The following is a 9548-nucleotide window of genomic DNA, read 5'->3' on the forward strand; positions in this document are numbered from 1 at the left end:
TACTGACAAAATGCCTGTTAGACCATACTGCTGGCATGGTCTAACAGTCTTGCCGTAGGGACAGACTCACAGGTTGTCACTTATGTCACTTAAACTCAGGTTGTAATGGCAACAATCGGGCCCGGTGGTCAGTTTGCAGGGGTCCAAATTAGGTGGGAAAGGGAGCCTAGTTCCTCTCATAGCCACTTAAATTCTGTGATTGCTATTGAGGTTAAACAGCCGTTGCGGTGCAGACACCAGCCCTGACTGTGAGAGCTGGAGCTCAGCCATAACATACGCCGATCTCCCAGCGGCGATCGTGTGGGAACAGCTTCTGGGTCCGCAAGATCGTCATGTTATATGTTTTTGTCATTTTGAGGGAAACCCTTCCTGAACATGACGTGAACTTACATCAAATGTCGTGAAGGGGCAAACAGTATTGGTCTTTTCATATAGGCCGAAGGAACTTTTCAGACCCCTCAGGCTCCAGTGCCCAGGTGTAATTACAACCCCTGCACCTATTCTAGTTTCTATTATACCTTTATTTATTTCTATTATATCTTTATTTATTTATCACACCTAGTTTCTATGATACTTTTCCTCTGATTGTTCCACTCCTGGTTTTGGCTTACAAATACTGAGGTAAAAAATACACCAAATACTGAACATGTCCACACTTTAGTCTTAGCAGCCATAAATTTCTCATCTTTATGTAACCTTCACTATGTGACATCTGACTTTTTTGTGCCTATAAGGCCATGTTCACACTTTGCATATTGTGTTTTTGTTTTCTGCAGTTGTCCGCACCAAACTACACAATAACAATCTTCTCTGGTTATTGCACTTTTGCTGCATTTTTTTATGCCATTTCCCCATTATTTTATGCATTTTTGATGCAGATATGAAGCCTTGTTTTTAAAGTTTTTTTATAAGACAGAAAAGCTTTGATTCTTCTGCCATTAAAACAGTAACTGTCGTTTTTTTCATGTGATTGTTAGGCTCCACATAAAAGAAAAAAAATAGCATCAAAACCGGAGAGTTCAGCCGTGTCTTTAGACACACCGTGGGGGAATTTTTCATGAAATCGCATCCACTTTGCTAGGACAGTTGAACACACCATTTATGCTACATGTAAACCCAGCATAAAAAGTCCAAGCAAAGTGGATGTGATTTCATGAAAAAATCACCCACTGTACACCTAAAGACGCTGTGAACTTTGGTTTTGGTATTTTTTTTAAATCTCTATAGGCTTCTATGTGGAGCCTGAAAAAAACACAAGCAAAAAAACAAAACATCGCATTTTTAAACACAAAATTAAAACTTTTCTGTACTATTAAAAAAGCTTTAAGAACCCAAATTCACATCTGCAAAAAAACGCATAAAATAAGGGGGAAAACATATAAAACCGTAACAAACACACAACCAGAGACGATTGTTATTCTGTTACCTGGTGCGGATGCCTGAAGAAAACATGCAGCAAAAAGCAATAAAAAAAGCAGCATTTGCACGGCCTCAGCGTTAGGTTTCTATTACATTTTTTTTATGAATTTAATAAAGAAAAATAATCATGCCATTTTTCCATGGGAGAACAAAAATGACATTTTTGTAATTATTTTTATAGGAACAAAAAACCCTGACTTTTTCTTCTTCACCTCTAAAATGTAGGGACATAGAGACACACAGCAATGTACAGATGTATCCCTATGTATCAGAATAATCTGCATCTGGGTTGTCTGCCTGCAATACAGCTCAAGTATACCAAATCCTCCTATGCAGTTGAAAACAGAAACTCATTAATTTGGCATTTGGCAAATAGAAATAATTTTGATAATCCTAATTGAGCTAAAACAGGAAAGGTTTATTCTGATTTCATGTCAGATAGTGATAAAAACATGCAGATGTGTCTTTTTAGATTGTGTATGTAAACCTCTGGTTTCAACTGTATCTCATAGGTGGCTCATTGGTAGAGTTGCGTCCTACAGGCAAGGAGTTCACGAATTTGAGTCCTGAGAAGAGGAGAATTGATTAGGAGGAGCTACCGAGCTGGTGAGGAGAGCTGAGAAGAAAGCCAGGACAGCGGGACTGACCCTCAAATCAGCACAGTCCCGCAGAATGCAGGACGGTGGGGATCTATGGCTTTATTTAAAACATGACATACCAAAAAGAGACAAGAACTGCAGATTAAATAATGCGCATATAAAAAAAATACAATGAAAAAAAACACAATTAATCTAATTTACTAATGGGAGCAGAAAATCTGCAACATAAAAAACTCACCAATACCTCATTTTGGGAACATTATGAAGATTAGTGCAAAATAAAAATGAAGTTGTTGCCAATTGAAACAATTGGAGGCCAACTTTAATTTTAAAATAAAAGCAGCTACTCAATTGGCTGTTATACTCCGCTTATCTTTTGCACCAGTTTTGATAAATCTGCTCAAGAATATTTGATTTTTTTTTCAACTGGTATTTGAAGGTTGAATTGCCAGTATAAACAATTACCGTATTTTATTAAGTCATGATAGGGCACCTAAGAGCTTGTGTAAGGATACAGCTCCATATGTCTACAATTCCATAATGAGTCAAACAGGTTATCTGTCTGGATTCCAGATTTCTCCATCATAAAAAATGGACGTATTTTCCATAGAATATTGTATTCCCATTAGGCTAAGCTCAAACGATTGTATAATAAAAATCATCCACTTTTCTTCCAGCAAAAAAGACGATTTTTGGTCCTCTGTATAACCATTGTTTTTATACATCAGCACGCAGTCAATAAAATTTCCAAAACCAAAACTTTCCTATGTTAATGAGTGCAATGTATCCATAATGGATCCCTATGGAATCCAATTTTTTTTTTTGTGCCATAAACTTAAATAGGCGAATCTCATCCTAAAATACGGAAACAAATACTGTAGGCTGTGATATTTTTTTTCCACATTGACACATCCAATGTGAAAAACTGGTTACCTGAACAGCAAAATTAAATAACATCGAGTCTGAGTGCTAACTCAACTTTTTACAAGGACAGCGCTTGTACCGAATATACGATTGAGTGAACATATCATACCATGATAGAATTTAGAGGCACCATATAGTGGCACATGAAGTATGGCTCAATAGCACAGCTCCGAATAAAAGGACTCAAAAAGAGATTATAAAAATAGATGAATATTTTGGATATATTGTCATTCCTCGGTCAACATATTTATACATGAGATATTATATATATATATTTTTTTTTTAAATCCTCCTATATATCTCCCACATTGTACATGTATTGGAGTATGTTCCCATAGACCATGCCCGGATATGTACAATGAACCAATGTCTGAAAAATCAGCAGAAGTTGTTTACTACGACAGTCCCAACCCCTCTCATCTTGACGACTACTTTCTTGCCATAAATCAAATCCTGTCTCTTTAATGTCAAAATCTTGGCCCGACGGTGGAAGTTCTGTTACGTATTTTCCATGCCCATCTTGTTACCAGATTTCTCCTTGTAAGAGTCTCCTACAAAGACCACTCTCCAAGTTTAATCTTCCTTACGTCTGTGAAATATTTCAGCTGAACTATAGAAATAGCACCACGGACAAGAAATTATATACATAAAACTATATAGTTAGCAGCATAAACAAAAAGTCTATACCTACACCTTCCATAACCAAGAACCTTAAACTACAATATAGAAACCATTACATTTGCTACATATACCTGATCCAGATAAGTAGTTTTTATCAGATACACTCTTGATGGAGTCAGACGACTGCAGACATGGCTCATTATAGGTATATAAAGCCAAAAAGGCAAATGTACCATGCGTGCCATGTAAAAAAAAAAAAAAGGTTTCTTCTATAAAAATTTGCAATGAAATCACAAACCATATCCATTTGACAACCACCGCTCCTCCAATTATTTTGCAAAAAAATGTTTCCGTAGCTATATCTCCATTTTTGCAGCATTTATCACTACAATACTTCTTATATATGAGCCCTCAGTCTATATGGACCTCGTTAGAATAAAGTGTGTGAGGTCTGAAATGGTTAATTTTACAATATGAAAATATATCTTCTTCTACACTCGCCTCTGATTGAGAGCGTAGGATGAAGGTCAACACAAATAAATGGACAAAAATGGAATTTACCTTGTCAGATGGACATAAGAAATCTCCAAGAGAGACGTTTTGTGGCACAGACTATTCCCAAGTGTGAGAGTGTCGGCCAGAGAGTCCTCGCAGGACAGCTGCAGCTGATGTCAGATGATCACGCCTGAAATCTGAGCATCTAACAAACTCTTCAGGTAAAACTTGCCTCTCTCGGGTTTCGGACATTAATTCCTTACTTGGCCAATGATATGACATGCAACTATGAGCTGGGAGCCGGGCTGGGTGGACAATGTGGATGTGTGTTCCCATATTACTCTGCTGAATTCTATGGACATGCAAACCAGACTTACTAAAATAAGATGTGGTACAGAAGTGGACAATAAAAGGTTAATTGTGAAGTAGGATTTTAAGGCCACGTGCACACATTTCGTATTTGGTGAGTTTTTTACCTCAGTATTTGGTGAGTTTTTTACCTCAGTATTTCAAGCCAAAACCAGTAGTGGGTATAAAATACAGAAGTGGTGACTTGTTTCAATTATACTTTTCCTCGCATTGTTCCTAGTTTTGGCTTACAAATACTTGAAAACTATCCAAATACTCAATGTCTGCATGTGGGCGTTATCGGTTTACTTTACTGCTGCCATAGAAAAAGCAACACTGACGCAAAACTTGGATGCTACGTTTTTTTGGGCAATTGTGGGTCCACCTACCAACAGAAACCAGTGTTTGCTGACATGAGCAAGATTGGGCAAAACAGTGGTCATATACGAGATACACTACAAATTGTAGCAAAAATGTCTGACCCACTGAGAATTGTTGTGATGGCCGTAAGGTGATGCCCAATTTTTCTCCAAAACCGAAGACACATAAAGACACAATGTTATATATCTATAATGCTTTTACCAACATATTTCACAGCACTGTACTGACATTGTCAACAGACTTCTTTTTCCTCCTGGCAGGGGTGTAGTTATGGTGGGTGCAGGGGCTATAATCGCAACCGGGTCCTGGAGCTTAGAAGGGCCCAAAAGGTCCCTTTTTTCTCTCATATGAAAAGGCCAATACTAATAAAGACCAATGCTCCAATTTATGCCATTGCCCCTTAGGGCTCATATCTAAATTCCCTGTCAGGTCTCTGGAGTGTGGGAGAATACCACCATATTAGACTCGCAACTATGGTGGAAACCTTCAAAAGGAACCTGAAGACCCCACCTGTTCAGACAAGCCAATAACCTGCATTAACCCTCAGTCCACTATACCACTGTCTGACCAGCTCTACCCTCACGCACGTACTGTATCCTCACCCATCCCCCTCCATCAACTATACCGGTGTACGACCAGCTCTACCTTCAACTACTGTATCCTCTAAAATCCCCCTCAGTCCACTATACCGCTGCACCACCAGCTCTATCCTCACCTACTCTATCCTCACCCATCCTCCTCAGTCCACTATACCTCTGCACCACCAGCTCTACCCTCACCTACTGTGTCCTCACCCATCCCCCTCAGTCCACTATACTGCTGCATGACCAGCTCTACCCTCACCTACTGTATCTTCACCCATATCCCTCAGTCCACTATACCAGTGCATGACCAGCTCAACCCTCACCTACTGTATCCTCACCCATCCCCCTCAGTGCACTATACCAGTGCATGACCAGCTCTACCCTCACCTACTGTATCCTTACCCATCCCCCTTAATCCACTATACTGGTGTACGACCAGCTCTACTCTCACCTACTGTATCCTCTCAAATCCCCTTCAGTCCACTATACCACTACCTGACCAGCTCTGCCTTCACCTACTGTATCCTCACCCATCCCCCTCATTCCATTATACCGGTATACAACCAGCTCTACCCTCACCTACTGTATCCTCTCAAATCCCCCTCAGTCCACTATACCGCTGCACAACCAGCTCTACCCTCACCTACTGTATCCTCACCCATCCCCCTCAGTCCACTATACTGCTGCACGACCAGCTCTACCCTCACCTACTGTATCCTCATTCATCCCCCTCAGTCCATTATAACGCTGCATGAAAAGCTCTACCTTCACCTACTGTATCCTCACCCATCCCCCTCAGTCCATTATACCGCTGTACAACCAGCTCTGCCCTCACCTACTGTATCCTCACCCATCCCCCTCAGTTCACTCTACCTCTGAACAACCAGCTCTACCCTCACCTACTGTATCTTCACCCATCCACCTCAGTCCACAATACTGCTGCACGACCAGCTCTACTCTCACCTATTGTATCTTCACCCATCCACTTCAGTCCACTACACTGCTGCATGTGTACCGCCCCGGGGCTCGGATGGCTGCCGAGCCGCTCGGATCAGTGCTCATCTGTGGGTGGCTCGAGCTCCTCACGGACCCGGGGGTCACATCGCTCTGAAAGGGGGTTGGCGCTACACGTAGGGACTTCGGTGGGGAGGTCCACTGCCGGAGCCGCGGTTGTTTGTAGGGGATTTGAGTTCGTGATGCCACCCACGGGTTGTGGTGAATGGATGGACACCACCGCTGCTGTTGACTAGGCTCCCGGGGACGGTGTTGTGCAGCTTGGTGTTGACCCCTCCGTGGGTAGGGGGATGATGGTCCCGGGGGCCCGATGGAGGTGCTGAGGCGGGGGAATGGATGGTACTGGCGCGTTGGTGCGGTGCGGCGCGGTGCGCGGCCCGAAGGCACTGTTGTACTCACTATTACAAACACGCTGGAGTCTCTGGTAAACCAAACAAGATGGTGAACGGTGCCCACAGCCGGCTGCGCTTTTCCCCTTATCAGGTTGGTGGTTTCCGCCTTTCTCCTGCACCTCACTTTTGGTAGAAATGACGACTCCTATGCCTGAGCAACGGTAGTCTGCTCCCCAGCCTGGTATGTGCCGGGAGAGCCCTTTTTGCCCGCAGACGTTGGCCCGTCGGGTCTCTATGCCTGGCCAGTGGCTTTACCCAAATGGTTGGGCTGTTGTCTTCAGTCGGGTCTTAGGTGGGAAAGGCCCTAAAGTCCAGTCCTCAATCAGTTGATTTGACTCAGCCCAGTTGTTTCTGGGTCTGAGTACCCCTCCTGGTGCTCCGGTTTCCAATCGGTTCCCCGGTTCGGTACCGGCGGGCCACCGCCCGTCCCCGGTCCCTACGTTTCCACCGGCTGTAATCCCAGCTCCTGCAGGCGGCCACCACCGTCTGCCTCCTTGCCAGAGGTGACTGGGCTCCAACCCAGACACATGTTGTAGATTATGGCAGACCTGGACACATGGCTGCCCTTGAACTTCACTCCACTCCACTTCACAGTCAAAGCTAATCTAGACTACTGTTTTTTCCGCCTCAGGGCTTGTGAACTCCTCGGGGGGCGGAGCCAACCACCTGGCTCCGCCCCCCTGGTGTGAACATCAAACCCGGAGGGAGGTGACAAGGTTTTTGTAGGTTGGCTGCTGTCACCTTATTAAGGGAGGGTGGTGTTTGTGTAAGGGCCTACCTGTGACTGCCTGGCTAGTCCAGGGCGTCACACATGACTAGCTCTATCCTCACCTACTGTATCATCAACCATCCCCCTCAGTCCACTATACTGCTGCATGACCAGCTCTACCCTCACCTACTATATCTTTACCCATCTCCCTCAGTCCACTATGGCGATGTACGACCAGCTCTGCCCTGACCTACTGTATCCTCACCCATCCCCCTCAGTCCACTACACTGCTGCATGACCAGCTCTACCCTCACCTACTGTATCTGACACACCCGAGCCGGGGCCGTGGGACACTTATTACCGCGCCGCGGTTCTGTTTCTGGGACACCTCGGTGGCAAGGCCCGGTTGCGTGACCTCGGCGGTGTCAGTCAATGAAGAGGGGATAATGATGGGGGTAATAGTTCGTGATGCCACCTGTGGTACTCGGCCAGAGATAGCCGACGCTGGGGGATGGGACCTCTGGGGCAGATGATGAGGCAGCTTGGTTGGTATAGCTCTCCACAGGTAGAGCTGAGCCCCAGGGTAGATGGGGATAGTAGTAGGTTAAGGCGAGAATGCATGCGAATAACGGAGCGACACAATAATGCAGTCTCAAGGTGTTTACTCACTGTAGCAGATTCTAAGGTAACACGACTAGTCAGTGACCGTCTTTGGAGTGCTGGGTTTCACAGTGATGGGCTCCAGTCAATCCCAGGTAGTTCGGAGGTCAAGACTGGTGCACCTTTCTTACGTACCTTCCCTGGTCATCCTCCTGCGCTGATGTCTCTTCCACCTGTCCTGCGCCAACACACACATTGCTCTGAACCGGTGTCCACGGACCCTGTTGGGTGGCTTGAAGCTCTGTCCCTTGGTCCTATGTGGTCACCTTCCAGCGGATTCGTGTGCAGAGTTGGATTTGGTACTAGATGTGTCCTTAGTCTCTGGTTTTACTAGCGGAGCATGTTGGTTCTTTTCCTCTAGTCTAGGGACCAGTCCCCATTCTGCGGCCAAGTCCTTCCACTCCAATATGTCGTATGTGGAATGAGACCACGGGTGTATGGCGCACTTTCCCGTGGACTCAAGGACCCCTTCTGTCTTGTGCCTGGGTCGAGCTGCACCAGCTCCAGACCACAGGTCTTCACTCCTCTATTGCTCCTTCCAACTGTCTGTCAATACAATGTGCCCAACTCAGTAGACTCCACCCCCAGGCCCTGTCAGATTAGGGAGAGTGGCTATACATAGCATTAATAGAACCAAGTCCTAACCCTGACCTGGTGGGGAGCTGCTAATTGAGGTGTTGTGTGTTTTGTGTGCATACCGGTGGATGACCTCTTCCATACTCAGGATAGAGCACCTGTTAGGGCCAGGTGGACGGGCAGACCCAGGAGGTGGATCCACTGGGCCGAACTCCTTGATGATGGTAAGGGGTCCGGTAGCTGGAGCACTACAGGTAGCAGGACAGTCCGTGCACACGAGTATAATGGAGAAGTCCCTGGGACCACGGAGTCACTGATGGTAGTCCGGGTGACGGAGCTCAGGTTCGGGAGCCGAGATGATGTCAGGCGGAGTCCGGAACCGTTGGAGCGAGATGACGGGTCACCGCAGGGATCAGAGATGGTACGGACTGTCAGGATGGCAGATAGACAGCGTTCGGGGTTCAGGATTCGGCAGGACCGGATGGCAAGGCAGGATCGGCTCTAGAAGAGAGAGAGGTGAGTATCTCACAGGAACACAAGGAGACCTGACTCCTAGCTTGGGAAACACGAAGAACAGGCCCCGCCCACTTGGACACTAAACCCCTTTATACCCTGTACCTGTGTGCTTCATTTCCTGTCAGTGGACGCTGGCCCTTTAAGAAAGGGTCAATGACCGCGCGTGCGCCCTAATGCGCATGCGCGCGGCCCGGGTGCCAGAAGCCAGAGCAGGAAGCTGAGAGGAGGAAGCAGCAGAGCCGTGCTGGGGCTGGGAAACCGACGGGCGCCGGGAGCGGGGACCAGGAGGCCTGGGAAGTGCAGGACATGG

At 45.8% G+C, this 9548-nt stretch overlaps 1 protein-coding gene across 1 annotated transcript in view; it reads right to left on the reverse strand.

The window, feature by feature from the left end:
- Positions 1-4230, reverse strand: part of SCN4A (sodium voltage-gated channel alpha subunit 4) — a 191949-nt gene extending 187719 nt beyond the window's left edge. The window contains exon 1 of the mRNA XM_075350297.1: positions 4125-4230. The gene's annotated coding sequence lies outside the window, so the exon portion shown is untranslated. The remainder of the gene's footprint in view (positions 1-4124) is intronic.
- Positions 4231-9548: the final 5318 nt, after the last annotated feature.

This window comes from Anomaloglossus baeobatrachus, chromosome 5, assembly GCF_048569485.1.
Source record: "Anomaloglossus baeobatrachus isolate aAnoBae1 chromosome 5, aAnoBae1.hap1, whole genome shotgun sequence".
NCBI classification, from domain to species: domain Eukaryota; kingdom Metazoa; phylum Chordata; class Amphibia; order Anura; family Aromobatidae; genus Anomaloglossus; species Anomaloglossus baeobatrachus.